Below are 19966 nucleotides of genomic sequence, written 5' to 3'. Positions count from 1 at the left end.
ATTGATCGGAGACTTTTCAAAACACCTTTACAAACTTCTGTCTTATCAGCGGATCTGGGATGGCTTTGAAATCCTCCTGAGCGCATGCAGGCCGAAAAAACAGTGCCTGGGGCAAAAAAAAACAAAAAAAAGGAACAAAAATGTATGCGGCTTGTAACACCCAAACACTTGCTTGCTTGCTTAGTTTTTTTTTCTCCCCCCTTTCCATGGCGGGGAAGAGCCGATAGCCCCCTCATTAGCAGGCCATCTTTATTTCCATACTCTCTTTTCAGCAGGCCCATACAGTGTGTCAGTCAAGAGTGCCGACTATAATCGGGGTCTTCTGTTTCCTAAAGGGGACCAGAACAAACAGTCACCGGATCAGGCCGAGTCGATTTGGAAATGAGGACCTATGCAAATGCGACGCCTTTTATTTTCCTGTGCCCATTAAAAGCCTCGGCGGCGAGGGGTGGAAAAAAATGGAGCTGTTGCAAATCGAATTAGTGTCTGATTATTGTGCTTTGGTGAAGCAGCGGGGTTCCCTGTGCAAGCGCATCTCCCTTTTAGCCCCCCTCCCCTCTGCTGGATGTCCCATTCACACTGAACGTTCAATTTGTTCAATCTGAGCTGTGAAAATGTGTCTGTAAAATTCTTTTATGAGCTGGAAGACCTTTTCTTGCTTGTGGTTTGCATTATGTTTGTATATGCGCGTGGGAGGGGACATTAGGCCTGCAGATTAACCCTTAAGTAAACATTCAATTTAATTTTTTACTGTGTTTTGTCATCATATCTCACTGTATGCAGTGAATGCTTGTGAATGTGTTGCAAAGTTGTGGAGAATCTGCTAGTAATATCTCTCCACATCTTTGCAAATGTGTTGCAAAGATGTGGAGAATCTGCTAGTAATATCTCTTCCTTTTGCAGGCTGACAACTCTAACGGACTTCCTTGCAATTAGCAACATTGTTGTCAGCCAGCTATGTGATGTGATGAAGCTGATTGGCAGCTCAACAACCAATTGACGGAGCCCATGTCTGCTGCTAAGTGAAAGGCAATGACTTCACAATGACTTGTGAGACTAAACAGTCAAAAAGGAACAGAGAAAATGCACGTTCTAATGCGCTGCTCTGGGGCGTTCAATTTCAATCACTAGTAGCAAGCAGAAGGAATCTTTATGCATTAATGAACATATGCTGAATGCTCTGGTAAGTGGTTGCAGTTCTCTAGCCGCATGGGTCATCTGCTGCCACAACACGTTGCAGCTGCTAATGCAGTTAGAACCCGCATGTATTCAAATTCAAATCTATGAAAGCAGATGAGCCTCAAACCAATCTGAAATGCCGCATTAGGCTTCTGAAAAATTGCAACACAACTGCACAACCTTCAAACACCAGCAACAGTGGAATTCCACTGTAATCCCGTTACTGTTAATGATAACCAGGGCTTTGGGGAGGTTGTCTACCGGTTTGCAGTGGTGAACTGTAATAGTATTACTATATGAAAACACCTGAACATAGCCAGAGAGTCAGTTCATGCAAATTTTTCAGTCCTTGCTGCATTATTGCTGACATAAAACACGTTTTTAACTTTAGCGTTGTGTATAATGGTTGTGACAGGAGGGCGGAGCCGGGAACATTGGTGCAGATTTATGTCTAATGAGCCAATGTGGCTCCAGATTCATCCAAGGCCTGGTTTACCAGCATGGTTGCATGGTGCTTCAATACAAATAACAATCAATAACCACAAAGCCCTCTTGCAGAAGAGCTGAAGAGGCTTTTTTTTTTAAGGTGTTGCAATGACGTTTTTGTTTCTGTTCCAAGATGCTTCGTTGATGCACCTAAAAACTGATTCAATAGGCTTGATTGGAAACACTTTTCTCATTTCATTGGTGTTTGAATAGCATTTTAGAAAATTTTGTGAAGTAAGTGTTTCTGCTTCCTTTACTTCTCTATTTCCTGTGCAAGACAAACCCAACCATAGATTCGACTATTGCTAAACAGCACCTGGGAACACCACAAGATGCCAAGTGGTAAAATTGGGTGCCCAGTGAGCAATAATCATTCTGAAAATTGAGTGTTTGAGTTGGTTATACAATCTGATTGAAGCATACGAGGACAAATTATCCAATGCATCCAATCTGGCGGGTGCTTGTGACACATTAGTGACCTATAAAAGATTGCACAATCAAATTGCAAAGTTTGCTTCCAGCAAAGAGCCCCTCCCCATCAAAAGTAAAATTATGACATCAGAGTGGACTAACCCTTTAAAAACAAAAAATGCAGACCATGAAGCGCAGAGCGAGCCCGATTCCTGTCAGCTGATTTCCGATGGCGTACCCTTTAAATGAACAAATCCCGTGAGCAGCCCTTCCTCCCTCCGCTAATCCCTGGAATCTTTCGCTTTCTCACAAGTTTGTTGTTGCAGAAATTAGTCACAAGTGTCGGGCGCAGATTCCCGCGGAGCGCGCACAAAAGGCGTCTAAATATATTCAAATGGCAGCTATACATTCGGGGCCCTCGCGTACGTGCGCGCTTTGAGCTGGGAGAGGGGCGGCGGAGAAAGGGTTACCCGGCATGGGGTAGTTTTCACGGCCCCTCTCTTTGTCTCCGCCGACATCAAGCAGCACTACAATTTTAATTAATTGCCTTCGCTCTGAATCGGCGACATGAAGAGTGGGCAGTCATCGGTTCTGCTTATTACTCCACCGCTGAGAGGCAGAGGAGGGACGGGCGTTTGGGGCCGGGGGTCTGGGGGCTCTCTCTGCGCGGCCCGCCTACCCCCCTTTTTTTTTTACACCGAGTCCTGTTACTGAAACAAATGCTTCACTGGGGGGCTTCTAATCTGTATTTTACACTTTCTTTTCCTAATTAGTCCCTCTTGTAATAAAGATCTCACAGAAAGGGCCCCGGGCTCCGAGCAGAGGAGGAAGGAGGCGAAACGCCATTGACTGAAATACCTTTGGACGGCTTAGCAGATTTCACCGCTTTAATTGGTCTCATTTACATAGTTACCCTTTCCTTCTCTTTAAAGGGAACACGCCCCATATAATTAGTGCTGGGATTAGCCGGCTTTATCTTTGGTCATTTCTCAGCAAACACGCTCAACTGAAAGGACACCTTTACCGCACCGGGGGCAGCCATCTTTATTTTCCAATGGGGTGTGGAAGGGTTAAATTACCTGCCTGGTTTATATTGCTCAGATCTGAGATTGGAAGTTTGAATACAAAAATGTAGAGGTGGTTTTATATTAAAGTTTACTGCACTTCAGGGCAAACTCTGCCCCTTTTGCCAGGGCATTGAAGTGTAATTGGCTGGTGTAAAGGGGTAAGTGTAAGGTTATATTTATCCCTGGGCACAGATATTAGAAGAAAGCGGATTGCATGTGCAAAAGAACGGTCAAGAAATGGCACCAACAGCAGATAATGAAGATAAAGAAAGCATGTGACAAGGTGACAACACAGACGCGCGGTGGGGAGACAAGGACAAAGGGTTGTCACCCCATACCAGGAAACTTCAAATCCAGGATTTTCATGGCAGGATCACCAGGGATTATTTTCATGAAAGCTGCAGATTTAGGGAGTCTGAAAGCCATTTTTGAAATGACGTGAACATGATGAAGTTTTGATGAGATTTAGCAGCTGGGTTTCGATCTCTAGATAGAAAAAAAAAATTATAAAAAAAAAAGGATATCCTGTCACTTCCAATGTCATTAAATAAACACGCGTCCCTTTGGTTAAAGCAAAACTCAAATTTCCTTTCTGGGACGTGAAGCATGAAGCGGCCCCGCGTACGGTAAAATCTGAACGCCTTTTAATAGGGCCGTGTCCCTGAGGGAGCAGCGCAAGCGGGCTGCCATTACAGGCTTGTCTTTTGTCGGCCTGCACACACAGGCCGGCCCCTGACAAATGTATTTTGTATCACTGGGGATAATGTGATAAAGGATTTACATCTAAACACTGATTAATATCTTGGCATGCGCTGGGGCTGCACAGCAATCAGCTGCCACTTTACTGACACCAGATACGCAGCGGCTGGGAGGTGGGGGACAGAGAAATGGCCTTGCATGGGCGACATCTACTGGGCAGAGCAGAGAATTACACCTAGGGGGCTTATGGGGAGATGAAGAATTGGAGATGCCAAAAAATTGTAACAAGAACAATCCCAGCATTTGCACGTAGGGACTCTTAGATTGTAAACTCTTCTAGGCAGGGTCCTCTCCTCCTCCTTACTGTCTGTCATTTGCAACCCCTTATGAATGTACAGCGCTGCGGATTATGTTGGCGCTATATAAATACTGTTTATTATTATTATTATTATTAATAATAATATAATTAGGGACAACACAACTAGATGACAAAAAAAAAAAACTACCAATGTGTATGATCATCTAGGTCCCTTTTTTTATCCCATAGCACTTTGCCTGATATCCTTTACATGATAGAATGGTGAGAACTTCTTTTGCAGTGTGATCACTCTAGACCAGCAACTGCTTTAATCTCTGGAAGGACAGAGCCATCTTTTTTACAACTACATCCACGGTCACCTTTACTTTTCTGAGATGCTAAGAGATAACCCAGTCATGTCAAACTTGATGTCTGTGCAGTGCAGTAATTAGGAAGGAACCATCATTGTTCGGCAAGTTACAATGTTGCAATCCGATTACTGATTTATAAAGAAGACTGGAGAAGGGACTGAAGAAATGCTTCCTCCTGCCTGCAGCAGACTGATGATATCAGCAAAATCACCGGTCTGGAGCTCAAAGATGGCATTTTAATGATAGAAAGTGACATTTTTCTGGTAAATGGTACTGTCCCTTATATATTGTGAAATGTCTGGAATATGTAAAGGTCCAGTTCAATGGAACCCATACCTGGAAGATACATGCAAGCTGCTCAAGCACTTACATATGCATAACAGTACCAAGTCCTCCATTTAACCTTAGTGCTCTGTTAGGCACACTCAGGACAATGGAGATGATATGTGCTACCAAAAGGAGAGAAACAAACATGATACTCCCTGGGGTCTCTCAGTTTCAGTGGACACAAATACATTTAAACAGAGGTAAAATGTAAATATCCCAATAGTAACCATGCACAACAATACAATTATTTCCATTCTTATATACATTTAATCGTGACAGATCCTCTTTTTATCACTTTTCTGTATAGAGGAAACTAAAGCAAAATCAGATACAAAATGTCAACATAAAGCTTTGTCCTTTTCATCCATATACAGCTCAGCTGTGTATGGAAGAATAAAAGGACCCTGGCCGATTCCTAATGATATTCACCATCATTATTACAATTATATGTGAACACTTTTATCCAAGTAATGGATATGACTACCCTTGTGGAGCCTGGAAGGATAAGGTTGTCCAGCGGGTTGAGTTTGCCTTCCTGGTAAAGGTAAAGGTGGCTGGATGCATGGAGAGCCTTTTATTAATCTGGGTTCTATTGTCTTATAATAAAATAATAGAAACAATCTGATTGGTTGAGAGCTTTCTTTGCTTTCATTTACTATTTGTTATATCGTAGTGCAGATGATCTGCAGCCTTCATGCCCTGTATCATTTGGAACTATTCTTGCACCTACTTCCCATCTACATGCACAAGGCATTGACTGGCATTTCTCAGGCCAGGTTCCTAATAGACCCAGCAGTGGACCATGACTGCATTTTGTGTGTTCAAGCGGTCACTGTGACAACACAGGAGCAAAATTGGAAGACCGGGACACAGCTTTGTCACTCTGCAACAGAAAGTGCATAAGGCATCAATTTTCATTCTGAAAAAACTTTAGATAGAAAAAGGAAATGACAATAAACATATTGCTGTCCCAGCTGGTGGTAAAGGACATTGTGCACAGGAATTTCATCATTCTGGCCAATCAACCTGGCCAAAGACCTGAACTTGGAAGAGGACCTGGTGAAGATTAAGTGCTGGAGCCGAAGTAAGGACTTCAAAAATTGGGAAGAGACAGATCAGATTTTTTTTTTATTGTGGAAGGGACATTTCCAGTCCCCTCTGCAAAAAACAATCCGCTTGCTCACAATTTTTTAAAATGCTTCTCTACTTGAATACCGCTGGAAATGCGATTTCTTAAGCTACATCAAAGCTGGCAATCACAAATGCAGCCACCAATATGCTAAATCGAACCAGAATGATTCTGTAGCTGGAACTGGCCATGAAGGTTCCTTCTCAGCCAAAACAGAGACCTCCACCTTCTGTGTTTGGATTGGAGGCAACCTCTACCCTCCGGCCAACCCATTAATCCGTTTTTTATCCTTTGTGAGCAGATTCCGGAATCCTCTCCTCTTCCTCCATCCATTAATATTCAGCCTGAATTAGATGGAGAACCAAGTGATTTGACCTTTGTCCGATGCCTGTTTCTATACTCAAAGGGCCTTTAATGATTTTCATATCGACCTGACAAAAGCAAGCAGACAACTTTGTCTACGGGAAACAATGGCTGATGAATGGGGGTGCGCAGGATGGGTGGACGTCGCTTTCTGTTGATATGGGGACCGGCGGTTTGTTTTATTCTCGCCCCTGTTGATGGGGTGTAACTTTCACATCATCCGAGTGAACTCAAATGACCCATCTTGGGGAGGAGGGGGGGAGCAGGTGGAGGTAAAACAAAGTCTAAACATCTCAAGTAACCTTTATTTCTTAATAACTGATACTTCCCCTACAGAAAAGATACTGAATAGGAGCGGTCACCACGCCGGCCCGCTAAGCATACAAGTGTATACATGCGTGTACCTTTCTTATTCTTACATGGAAGGAAATTGTGGACAACAAGGAGCGGATAGATGGGGTTAAACAAATACACACTTGGTTCTAAAACAGAACAATTCATGGCATTGGAAAATTGTTTTTTGCCCCTGTTGGGGTCACCATCCATCTTTAACTGGCCCAAGCTGAATTGTAAAAGTATTTATGGAAAAGACAAAAGCACAATGAGCCACAAAACATTTTTTTAATTGAATGAATTTTAGTACTTCAATAAAACCTTCCCACAAAAAAAAACTAAATTTGGTTGCCTGGATAAGCATAAAAAAAAGAACAAACAATTTGATTGGCTCAGTTGTAAAAAGACAAATATAGTAAGTAATTTCACACAATATAAGGAAAGATACAATCTACTGCTACAGAATGTAGTGAACAACACTTTGGGGATTGAGAAGACTTTTTAGAGGGGCTTTTCATTGGGGTAATTGTATTCACTTTGGTTAGGGGGACCAATAATTGGGCTGGATTTTTGCATAATTAAAAAATTAAAATTTAGGCTTATTGAACCTGAAATCAAATTGGGGAAATGGATCACATGACGTAAAAGTATAGCCAGTACCTAGATCTCCAAAAAATTCTCTAAATGCAGAAAAACAGTAAAAATTCTCTTTGTGGTTGGTTTGTGCATTTTTGGGACAATATAATGCAATCTAAACCCTATGATTTCTTTCAGCTGTTCTGTTCTGTAAAATTGAGTAAAACCATTGATATCCAGTGAGGTCATACAGGAAACTGATGGGATCAGTGATTATTTGGTGTAAAAGGTATGGGGGAATATTGGCTGATCCACTTGGGGTCTGCAATCATAAAATGCTACAGAACCCCTGATCTGGAGATATATTCATTTTCATCTTATCGAAGTTCGGCACCAACAAAGTTATGGAAGTTTGACCCGTTATCTGTTTGGCACAGTAGAGAGGCTCCTGAAGTTATATTAAGTTATATCTCAAAGTTTACTCTAAATCAGGGGTGTCAAACTCAAACACACAGAGGGACGAAATTAAAAACTTAGATAAAGTCGCAGGGCAACGTTGAAATGTATTGAAAAAAATTGAGGAAGTTTCTCCTTCTCATTAGATATAAACCCTTTTCAAATGGAAACAAAGACGTTTTGCTTCGCATTCAATCTGGAACAAGCCTATAATAGAAAAGAAGGCCTAAGATTTTTTTTTTAAATTTTATTTTATTATTATTTTATCTTATGCCTCTTTCTCTATTTGTAGCCTTCTGAGTTAAATTTCAATGGCAATCTTTTTGCACAGGCTAACAATAATAATAACAATTTCTAAGAAAATCCAACCATTCAAGTCCATGCCTTGGAGTAGCAAGGAAAAGTACATGAAGAAAACATTTATTCAATTATTTAGCTTTTTAAAATAAAAGTTTGTGCACAAGGCTGAGGATCTCAAGACAGCAGCAGAAGGGGAACATCTGAATGATTATATTTGCAAACAGTTGGATATAATAAAAATTAATATTTTTCTTTATTTTAAAATCCTCTTCCAGCTTACTAGAACAACAAACTGATAAGTTGCTTGTACTGCGCTCAGCAAACCCTTAATAACATTTGCATTCTAAATGTGAAGTCAATTACTCTGTATATTGCTATATTCCAATGTCTGTAGTTTGTGTCTGTTGCATTTAGCGTTTAAACATATATAAATAGCCATAAATGTTATGGTTAGTGAGCAAACTAAAGAAAGATTAAACAGGATTTAGAAAACATGTTAGTGTATGTTTACTACGCTTTCAAAGTGATTTTGGAATTCAGTAAAGAGTGTTCCATAGATGCGAGTGATGCCGCTAATACAGTCCAATGTGGGGCCTATTGACGCGATGCCGGGAATTGTAGTAGCGGCATCACTCGCTGCAATCCGTAGTAGCGGCGGGCCAGCTGTAATTAATTTTAGGAATTCTTTTGGGGGCCAAAAAAAAAAACGTTTCGGGCCACAGTTTGACATCCCTGCTCTAAATGTAGAGCTTGGCCCCTGAGCCTTCAACCTCCTGAGCTTCCCTATTGGTCAGTCTCCATTACAGTATAAACGTCTGCATACTGATTGTTTGATATACGCCGGTATTGGACACTTTTAGCTGCAGAATTTTTTGTCTGTTCTTTTTGTGGACACTGGTATGGCTTGTGGACCCTACAGCAACCGCACAAGTCTACATAAATCATTTCCTGACATCTCACTTTAAGAACTTTCAGATCTTTGTAATAATTACTATATCCACAGCTCACAGTACATTAGTGTGGTGGTCAGTGGGAAGAATGTCGCCCTTATAGATATCCAAAAAGATCATTGGTATCAATTAAACTGCTCTGAGAGGGGCAAATTGCTCAAGGAACCCCTAGCAAATTATTAAGGAACCCTGATTGGGTAATGCTGCCCTAGGCTGAGATGATGTCACCAGTCTTCTGCAGGCAGGAAGAAACATTTCCTTAGTCTTCTCTCTCTCAGTAATCAGACTGCAACATTATAACTTCACAGAAAATGACAAGGTGAGAAGCCGACCAACGATAACTCCATCGTTCTGGACCACATGAACAAATTTCTCAACATTCTACATAAACTTTAAAATACCCATCTGACATTGAGAGCAGTTTGAGGCACAGGTCATGTGGCTTTGTGAAGCAAAAATGATGATCCCGACACAGAAGATAGGGCAATAGCTCAAAGTAATAAGACAGGGCAAGACCACAAAGTAACAGAGTAGCATTTGATCAGTTCTGCACAGAAAATCGTTCTGATTGGTTGCTTTAGGTCAGTGCAAGTAAATGCTATTTGTTTCTAATATATTGATGAATAGTTTTTTTCTCAGCAGGATGTCCCAGGACATTGTTGAACCCCAAATTTACTAAGAGACACCCTATTGCCTTCTAATGGAAACACAATTTAAGTGATGGATATGAGGAGATTAAAACCAAGAAATAAAGCTGAACTCCAGGTACATAAAAAGACACAACAAATCCCTCCACAGTTCTTGTCCCACTTACCTTTCTGACCTGGTAAAAAAATACCCCCCTAGCCGCTCTCTTCGCTCCTCCAATGACCTACTAATGACTTCCTCACTCGCTGATAGAAGGAGAATAAATGTAGAATGGCAGAGAGAGGAGATTTTACACCAGCTGGGGAAGGGACCCTATAGGTGTTACTTAAAAACAACTTGGAAAAATCAGGTCTCTGTATCAGCCAGAAATCCTCAAAGGAAATATCCAGTGAGAGAAATAAAGGCCACTATTGCTGAAAATGCTAGGTCCCCGGCTGTCCCTGTATTCCTGAGCTGGACAAGCTTGAAGGTTAGTAAAGTCGCAATACTGAACTGATCTCCAAACTTTTTTTCAGTCCCTCAAAAAATACTTAAGTCAGGTAAATAGCATTTGTAGCAATGGCCCAAGCAAAGGTGCCTCCAAGGACAAAGTGAAGGGAAGGCTTGTCCCCTGTTTCCATTATACAGTCACTTAAATCTACCCATTTCCATACCAAAATCTCTACACCGCACCTGGTTCACCTACCTGCCAAATCTACAACACCAATCTACTGATGACCACTACAATGCGTAATTTGAAATAACAAATCACAGTATATAGAGAGCAATCACCAACAACAGCCAATCAGAACCCACCGATTGCAGATCTTAAAAAAGAAAACCGCAGCAGATCTTCATTTTTAAAACTCCTGTAACTTTAGTTTCATGAGATATGGAAAGGAAGATCACATGGCTGACAATACAGATCCTTATCCTGCAAAGCTTCCTGAATTGAGCTTTTAGTACATTACGAGTGCAATTCACAAAACGTATAATCACGCGCAGATTCTATCAGCCAATCACAAGCAATGGGAGCAAATTTAGGACAATTCCACCCATCCTCCAACTCACCAAAGCCCCTCTGAAACCTGCAGCTCGGTTGCAGCGACCATGTTGCGTCCAGCAGGCAGGTATGCAGCCTGATTTACATGGAATCCAGTAACGCAGGTATGTGTTAGGAAAAGAAAAAAAAAAAACTTACACTTTTTTTGTTGTGGGAGGTTCTATGTGTCACTCCATCATGATTGAGCCATCTTGGCCCAGACGCTCATTAAAGTGTTAATTGGCCGGCCAGTGAATATGCCCCAGTCGGACAGAAGTGGAGGTGAATCCGGTGAAATACTGTTTGAAAGGTTAAAGTCAAGTGTTCTACGTGAAGCAACCGGTTGTCTGACGAGCTGCACGGCTAGACTGCACATCACCCCAAGGCGACTTTACCTATAACGCAGCGTGATAACTTCACTTCTCCCCCCGGGCGGTGACTAACCCCATTCCCGCACAACATAGTCAAAAATACCCCTCGTCTCCTTTTATATGATGGCCCTAAAGAAGCTCTGTGCATGTTTTTACAAAGTATAATAAAATACAAAAAAAAAATTACATAAAAGTAAAAGTTTCTTATATAATAAAGAATTTTCTCTCCAGCATCATGAAGAGCAAACATGGTACAGCTACCGGACAAAATATATTTTATTTGTAGAAATTGGAATAATAATTTTATTTGTAATGGTGATTAAAAAAAAATGACATCAAACCCATTGAATTGGCTTATGAACAATTAACTGATGCTTTATAAATTTAATTCAATAAATGTAAAGTGCCAAACAGACCACCGGGATTCAATTTAATCTTTCCCATTTCTGCAAAAAAAATAAAAACACTGAAAAGATGGCTGTCCATATCAGCAACTGTTAATTCAATCAAATTGCTATCCAGGCAGAGACTTTACTGCCAATTGGGTCAAATCTTGTCTAATTGTGTGGAAATTTATATTTTCTATGTGTACCAGTGTAGTTTAATTGTAGTGTAATTTCACAATTCAGATTGTATAATGACACTGTGAATATAAAAATAAATAATAATAAAAAAATTAAATAAAATGTAAATTTGAGACAGATCCTCTCCTCCACCTGTATCAATTATTATTATTATTAATATTATTATTAATAATAAACTGTATTTATATATCGCCAACATTTTTTGCAGTGCTGTACATTACATACAAAGACACAGCAGGAGGAAAGGAAGCCAGCTCAGAAGAGCTTACAATCCAAGAGGAGGATTGTTTTGTATCTGTATGGCATTTGCAACCCCTATTTAATGTACAGCGCTGGAGAATTTGTTGATGCTATATAAATCCTGTTTAATATTACCAGGACCAGAAAAGGTCTGACTGATTAATGTTATTTATTATTATTATTATTATTATTATTATTAATAATAATAATAATAATAATAATATTCTTATTAATAATAATGAAAAGGATTTATATAGCACCAACATATCATGCAGCGTTATACATTAAATAGGGTTGCAAATTACAGACAGATACAAACAATGTCACAGGAGGAGCAGAGGACCCTGTCCAGAGGAGCGTACAATCTAGGACTATTATCTACAGAATTGGTCTTTTCCGCTTCTTTTTCCTAGCTAATACCTTTAAAAAGCAAAAAAAATCAGATTCGCAACAAATACATTTCTATTTATAAAGCAGGGAATCTGACATTCCCTGAAACATTCCCTGGTGGAGAATGCATTACTCCCATTGAAACACATTCTCCCAATACATAAAAAAAGACAGTCTTTTTTTCATAGCATTACAATTGCATATTATTCTTTAGGAATAATTACAAAACATTATATTATATATTATTATATACCATTCACAGATTGAGAATCTGTGTTTGAAATGCAGTGTTTGATTCTCCACAAGGGCATGTTTCCGGGAATGTCAGATTCACTGCATTATAAAAAGACCCCAAAGTGGCAGCAGCTGTTCCCTCTGTTCTGAAAAGGCAAAGTTTTATATTTTACTACAAGATCTTGGGAGACATTGTACACAATTGTTTCTGCCACATGGACTGTTGTGAGCCACATAAAAATAAACCACTATAAACAGCAACATAATTTTATAATATTATAAAGTTAGAAGAGGAAAAAAAAAGATTGGGGTGGTTTTAGCAAGTTAAAGTTAAAAATTGTACATGGAGGTAGCATAAAAAAAAAAAAATGAAGGTCCATAAAAATGAAATAAATAAATAAAAAGAAGTTGAGAGGTTTCATAAACAATAAAAGAAACAGCAAAAATAGCAAAAAAAAAATCTTGTGGTTTTGTTTTTTCTCTGTAGATTGTAAGCCTTCCAGTCTAGTATAATTTTTAAAGTTGATATTGTCAGTGCATTTTGTTATGTTAGTTGCATTTAATATGATTATTGTGACCTTTCATATACTGTAAGATTTATAAATGAATCAAGAAGCTGGCTGTTTTTAAGGATATTTAAGGTCAACCTATTTAAATTTTTTCAGGAAATTGTAAAATCAAAATTCTAGGGGTAATATGTTTGCTGTCTCTCCTTCCCTAAATCAATAACTATTTGCCTTTCTTTCACAATCCAATGCATTCCTTAGTACTATGTATGTTGTATTAATAAATCCTTGCAGTGACTCACATTTATTATTTTCGGAAGCTTTAACCTTTAAAAAAAATGTAAAATTCAAAATCATTTACCATCTTCTACTAAAAATTATTAAAAAAAAAAAAATGTCCTTCGAGAAAAAGAAAAAAAGGAACAGAATGCAAACAGGAATTCTACCTTAAATAAGCTGCAATGAATCACTATAACAAATTGCATTAAACAGCCTCCCCAATTATTTATTTACATGTCGGTGACACGGGGGTAAATTCTAAGAACAAACAAAATTCTAGCTGTTCTCCACCCACTATAGATAATAATATATCATTTGCAGTTTTTTTTTCTCTTTATCGACACGTAAAAATCAGGACTTGCAAGGGAAAAAAAAAGGATTTTTTTTTGCTACCCAGCAAGTAAATCTACATTTTGTATAAATGCTGGTACAAGCCCATTTTGAAACGATCTGGGCTGTTTCATTTGGAGAGTGACAGCTCTATTGAATTGTCAGCAAATAGCATTTTGTGTGTCTCTATGGCTTTCTCTTGCAGATTAGCCGGTGGAGGATGAATGGCGAGCATTATTCCAACCACTTGGTATTCTGAAATGCCAAAATAATTACCAGGGACTAATTCAAGGCATTTAGTATTTTGGGTGAAGAATTAAAAAAAATTGCAACTTAAAAATTGCTACTTTTTTGTTCTTTATTACTATCAATCAAAACGTACAAAACCAGCTACAGATATTGGCTGCAATTGTTTTTCGATGGTCAAAAAACTGTATCCCTCAGGATTACAATGTTCTCTCTGCGTCATTCAAGATGTGAACACAAGTGAATTATTCTCCGCTTTTGGAAATGACTCCCTATGGAGCGGACGTGGTCTTACCTTGGATGAGCCAGGATATGAGGATTGTTGGAGTTGTTCCTCACACCGGGCCGACTGATGATGCTGGGTGAAGTGCTGTCCAAAATATCCAGCCACGTGTTTGGTGTAACACGGTCCCTTGTCTTCTCCACCTGCTTCGGGTCTGGGTGTGACATTATTGAGCTCTTGTGACGGCTTTCCAAGCTTTTGGAAGGGGTGTGGAGAGTTGGGGGGGGGGGCGTCCAGCCTGAAGTGGCACTCTGGCTGGGATGGTAAAGGGGTGTTTGGGGGATTTCATGGTTCTGTGGTTACCAAAGAGCCTGAACTGGGGCTTATTGCACGTCCAGAAGGGGAACAGCTGCTTTTGTGGGCAAAAATAAGGAGAGATTTACTAAAAAACAAAAATACAATGAAAAACGCACAAGACATCTTCATATTAAGTTTATGCCAAAAAAAAAACAGAAAAAAAACCAGAAAATATATTTAGACGTAAATGGAAAAAAAAACAATTTGGGAATTTTTATATTTGATCGGAAAGAATTAACCCTCTCCAAAAGTTTTAACAGCCAAAAATTCAATTTCCAAAATTTACTTTTTTTTTGGGAGATTTACTAAAACCCTTTCATAATTTGCCAAATGTTCTTTCAGCAGCAAATCTTTTCCAATTTTCAGACAATTTGGTTTTCTTTTTATTTTAGATACATTTCTAATATATAAATAATAATACAGTGCAAGTATAGCCGTGGTTGTGTAAAGAATAGAAAGGGGTAAAAACCCCTATCTGGTCATTTTTTTTACAGTCTGTATCCAGGGAGATTTTCCTTTACTTCCTGTCTTGGAAAGTCAACAGGAAGTATCAGAGGAACTTTAAGACAGTTATCACTGGAACAATTGTCTGAATTGATTTCCCTTCACCTCTGAAATTGGTGTCAAAACTTTGGAGATGAGTCGGTAACGCATAGTATTTTTGTAGCAGGGTCCATAGAATGGTTTATAGCTCCCGTTCTGTATTCAATTTGACATTTTAATGGATGGGGTTGTCTTAGATCCGTAGCACGCTGACTGCTATCTGCTGCATTTCATAACAACCCCTGGGCAGATCCCAATTTTAAATTTAATGATGTGGCGAGAGGTTGCTAATTTAAAAAAATTGAAAAAAAAACCTTTTTTTATTTTGAATAAATAGACCCTATTGCTGTCTGTGTCCCCGCTGGAGAGATTCACCCTTTCTATTTGTCTAGGTGGAGACCATTGACACCGATACACAAAGTGATAGGAAATACTACAGTTGTCACAAGAGCGGGGGTGAGGAGAAATTGTCCAGTGGGAACACCTGTTCTGGTAACAGATAAGGAGATTTCTCACCACTTCGGAGCAACCATTTCTTGGTGTGACTCTTGGGGCTCTATTTATAAATTTATTACCTTCAGTTCACTCATAAAATTCCTTTATTTCCTATTGTGACAGCTGTGCACTTTTGATGATTGGCCACTAGGAGGCAGAACTAGTCATTGTTATAATAGGAGACCTGTAGAAAAATATCTATAAATTCACCACCAGCGAATTTCAGAGGAACTGACTGGGGGAACAATTTAAACCTGAAAGGGTTCAAATTTTAGAACTTCATCATTTACCTCCCCACCTGACCCCAGTATTGCCTAGTATTTTTTGTAGTGACTTCACAGCTACTACTTCTTCTTCCTCCAATGTTAGGAAATAGGGAGATTGAGTGGGGCTTACATATGAAGTGTGAGGACTAATTAGCCCATGAGTACTGTGACCCCAGGGGGGCTAAAAATGACAAGCTGGACTCAAATGAAATCAGCAGAATGATATGAGAAGGACAATTAAACACAACAAAGAAATAAAAGAAAAAAAGTAAATATAATTAGAAAATAGTTTTACAAGTTAATTCTTGATGGTGCATTTGCGCCTTGGTGTCCTGGTGCATTTTAAAAATGTTCATTAATACCATGCATTGCATCAGTCAGCTCATTATCAATGGATTACAGTCTGTTTTTGGACCACAGCACACTGCAATGAACAACTCATCCTTCCAAGTCTGTTCATTTAAATGGGCTGTTGCTTTACCATGTTCTGTGTTGCTCTGAAATGCATGTGTGTTGGAGCTATTAGTGCATTCAAAGTTAACTGAACTGCTACATATAGACACTTGGTCAATCTGTGGTGTGCTGAAGCACACTACAATGCACAGTAATGCACTCCCATGTGTTGTGGCACACTGCATTAGTGCATGTCCCCTTTTTGAATGTTTGGGTTGTATAACATTCATTTGAACAAGTTTCCTAAATGCAATGCACATTAATTCTCAAGAAAGCATGTGGCTTGGTCATTAGTTTGAATTACTGTGTGCTTTTGTGTACTGATATTTACTAAAACATCCAATTTATCCAGAATCTAATCAATGTTAGAGCACACAGAAAAGGGGAAGATTCTTCAAAAATTGCTTGCAGGCAAAAGTTACAACTTCTCAAACTGCACTGCGTGTTTTCTTTTACACAGGGCTACAGCGCCACCTTGTGACGACCACAGACCATGACAGAGCCATTTATGTCACATTAACAGAACTTCCATGTCTGAAACATACATACAAGATATGTTATGTGGGCCATAAAAGGAAACTTACCACTTACAACTGCCTACTAACCACAGAAACTGAGCACAGCAATCTGCCTCCAGTGGCTTTTCAAGAACTTATCACACCATCAATGTTAGTGGTGTCATGCCTAAAATACAATTGTTACTGCAGTCAGAGCTTGATTTAGGTATGGTGATAAGAAACTACAACTATCTCCCAGTAAGATGCCTTAAGTTTCTGACCATCTCCTGTACTATGTCTGCAGTCTCTGACCGTCTCCTGTACTATGCCTGCAGTCTCTGACCGTCTCCTGTACTATGTCTGCAATCTCTGACTGTCTCCTGTAAAATATCTGCAGTCTCTGTCTCCCGTATCATGCCCGGATTCGTGAGAGGAATCTTTTACATCACCTTCGTCTTGTTACAGGTGTGTAGAAGATATTGGGAGAAAGTGAAGGCAGCAGAACCCGGATCCCCTTTCGGCAACTTTGTTGCCAATTCGCCCATTCAACAGAAGAAAAGGCGAGTCACGGTGTCAATGCGAAGCTCTCACCTACCAGGACAGGACAGGACATCGCCACGTACCTGAAGAGATTTTGCACTGGTAAGTGGACCCTCACCTGCAAGCACAGGAGAGATGCCACCATGGGGGACCTCCTGCACAAGCCCCGGAATCCTCCACAATGAGGACATGCCAGGGACCTGCAGAAGGTGCGGAGCAGCAGGCCATGTAGGAAAAGATTGCCCCGCCGTGTTTTGCAGACTCTGCCGTGCCACAGGGCACGAGTCCAAGGATTGCCCGAGGACCACGATCAGTAACCTCGGCAGGGAGAGAGACCACCTCTACCGGGAATGGCCCAAAAGGATAAGATCCTATGCGGGGGCTCTCAGAGGCACAGGAGCCTTGCAATAGTAAGGCTGGGTTTACATAGACGGCTTTTAAAAGGCATGGAGACGCTACTAAAGCGTTTACGTGCGTTTCCATGCAATTTTACAAGCGTTTTAAAGCTTGCCTTTAAAACGCCAAAAGAAACCTCTTATAATCCCCAATGAAGAGTCACGGTGTCTATGCGAAGCCCTCACATCCCAGGACAAGACATTGCAACATTCCTGAAGAGGTTTTGCACGGTGCTGAGAGAGCCAACCCAGATCCTGGACGCCAACAGCTACTGGACTGGTAAGTGGACCCTCACTTGCAAGCTTAGGAGAGACCCCACCACGGGAGACCTCTTGCACTTGCCCCAGTGCATTAACCTCGGTCCATGCCCCGGAATCCTCCATTACGAGGATATGCCCCGGACCTGCAGAAGGTGCGGGGCAGAAGGCCACAAAGGGAAGGATTGCCCCGCAGTGTTCTGTAGACTCTGCCGAGTCACAGGACATGAGTCCAAGGACTGCCATCGGACTAAGGTCTGTAACCTTTGCTGAGGTAAGGACCATCTTTACCGGGAATGCCCCAAAAGGACCAGGTGCTATGCTGGGGTAGTTAGAGGCACAGGAGGCAACAACACAGGATGTGACAACTGAGGGGGACAGTCCACCGGAGGTGAGTACAGACCCCCAGATACTCGAGGGCAGCCCACCCCCCCACCAGTTGCTACCAGACCACCCTCCTCCAAAACCACTCCCACCAACCCCCAGGCCCCCACCCAAGCCACCCGGCCAAAAACCTCCCCCAGATCCACTGGACCTGGCTCCAAACCCCAACCCTGCAGGCCCTGCCCTGACACCACCCCCCCTCCCAACCCACCCACAACCCAAACCCAATCCTCCCCCCCACCAACCCAGACCCCATCAACATCGGGTCCAAAAGACTTACCAACCGGCACCGGGATTTGGCCTGGATGGCGGTCCAAGGAGGACTGCCCTTGAGAACTTTCATGCATGCCAGGAACTTATGTAGGTACAGACACTGCCCCTTCTGCGTCATCGAAGAAGAGACGGCCTTGCACGTCTTCTGGCAGTGCCCCTACGCCCAAGCCGTGTTGAAGACCATGGAACAGGAACTGAGCCAATTCGTCCCGAGAACAGCCATCACATACTGCGCTATATTGTATGGCCTGTTCCACGGCGAATTCACGGAAGAAGAAGTCGAAGGAGCTTGGAGGGTTTTGAACTGTATTAAGGACGCTATCTGGTGCGCTAGGAAGCACCTTATCCTCCGGAGGGAGAGGATGTCCATCGAGGACTGCCGCAGACTGTCTCTCAGTCTGATCAGGGACTACACCCTCATGGACTTTCCAGAAGAGGAAGAAGACGCCTAAAAAGGCCCCCTTCCCCCTCTCCCCCTCCCCCCCCAAGTTCTCTTTAGAAATGTTTAAATGTGTGAAATTAGTTTTGTAAGAGCTCAATAAAGCTTCGGGCCTGGGAGAGCTCTTAGGGATGGTTTCAGACCGGTTTAAGATGTGGATTGACAATCGGTTGGGGTGGTTTGCGGCACAAAGCCGCAGTATGGAGGGATGTATGTATTTATTTGCGAGTGTGTTGTGGGGGATTGTAATGTAGTGTTATGCGCTGCGTCGCAATTCCATGTATGTATGAACCCTGATTGTATTGTTTTTGTGATTAAAAAAAAGTGATTAATAAAGCAATTTATTCAATCAAAAATACAGAGAGGACCAGCATGGCGCCTGCGCAAGGACGACACATGCTTCGAGCATAGTGAAGCGATGCCTGTTTTTTTCCCAAATCTTCCCAAAACACCATCCTTCACCCACACCCCTATTACACCCCTATTACACACATTGGCAGCACGGTGGCTTAGTGCTTAGCGCCGCACGTTAAGGAATTTTATGAGATGTGTGTGTTCTGTGTTAACTGTGTGAAACACTTTTCTTTTTACAGGTTATCCCACAGTGAAAGGATGGTTCCCACGGCTGCTTTCATGACATGATCACAGGCGTCGTGGGACTCCTGACAGCGTGGGATCCCCGGGTACTGGAGGGCAAAATGAGGACAAGTCTCCCCATTCGCCCCTAGTGCTGAACGGCTGACAAAAGGGAAACTTTTCTGAACTTTATTTTTTTCTTTTACAGGTGATCCCACATCAGGTCGTCAGGGTTTCCCTTTTCTCAGCCAATCAACAGACGCTCTCCTGATTGCTCCCTCTTGGGTGCAGAACACATAGCACAGCTGCGCTAGGGCTGCAGGAGCAAACAGGAGAGAGTCCGTTGATTGGCCGAGACAAGGGAAACCCTGATGACCTGATGTGGTATCACCTGTAAAAAAAAACTCAATCGGAGCTTTCATTGACCTTTTTAATTGTTTATAAACACTGGAAAATGCGCCTATTGTTGAGTT

At 41.2% G+C, this 19966-nt stretch overlaps 1 non-coding gene across 1 annotated transcript; it reads left to right on the top strand.

Moving 5' to 3' along the window:
* Positions 1–19242: 19242 nt before the first annotated feature.
* LOC140327880 (U6 spliceosomal RNA) lies at positions 19243–19347 on the top strand. The gene has a single exon (XR_011920166.1). It is a non-coding gene; the product is annotated as a U6 spliceosomal RNA (small nuclear RNA).
* The last annotated feature ends 619 nt before the right edge of the window (positions 19348–19966 follow it).

This window comes from Pyxicephalus adspersus, chromosome 3 (genome assembly GCF_032062135.1).
Source record: "Pyxicephalus adspersus chromosome 3, UCB_Pads_2.0, whole genome shotgun sequence".
Classification (NCBI taxonomy): domain Eukaryota; kingdom Metazoa; phylum Chordata; class Amphibia; order Anura; family Pyxicephalidae; genus Pyxicephalus; species Pyxicephalus adspersus.
This window is presented reverse-complemented; position numbering and strand designations above follow the sequence as displayed.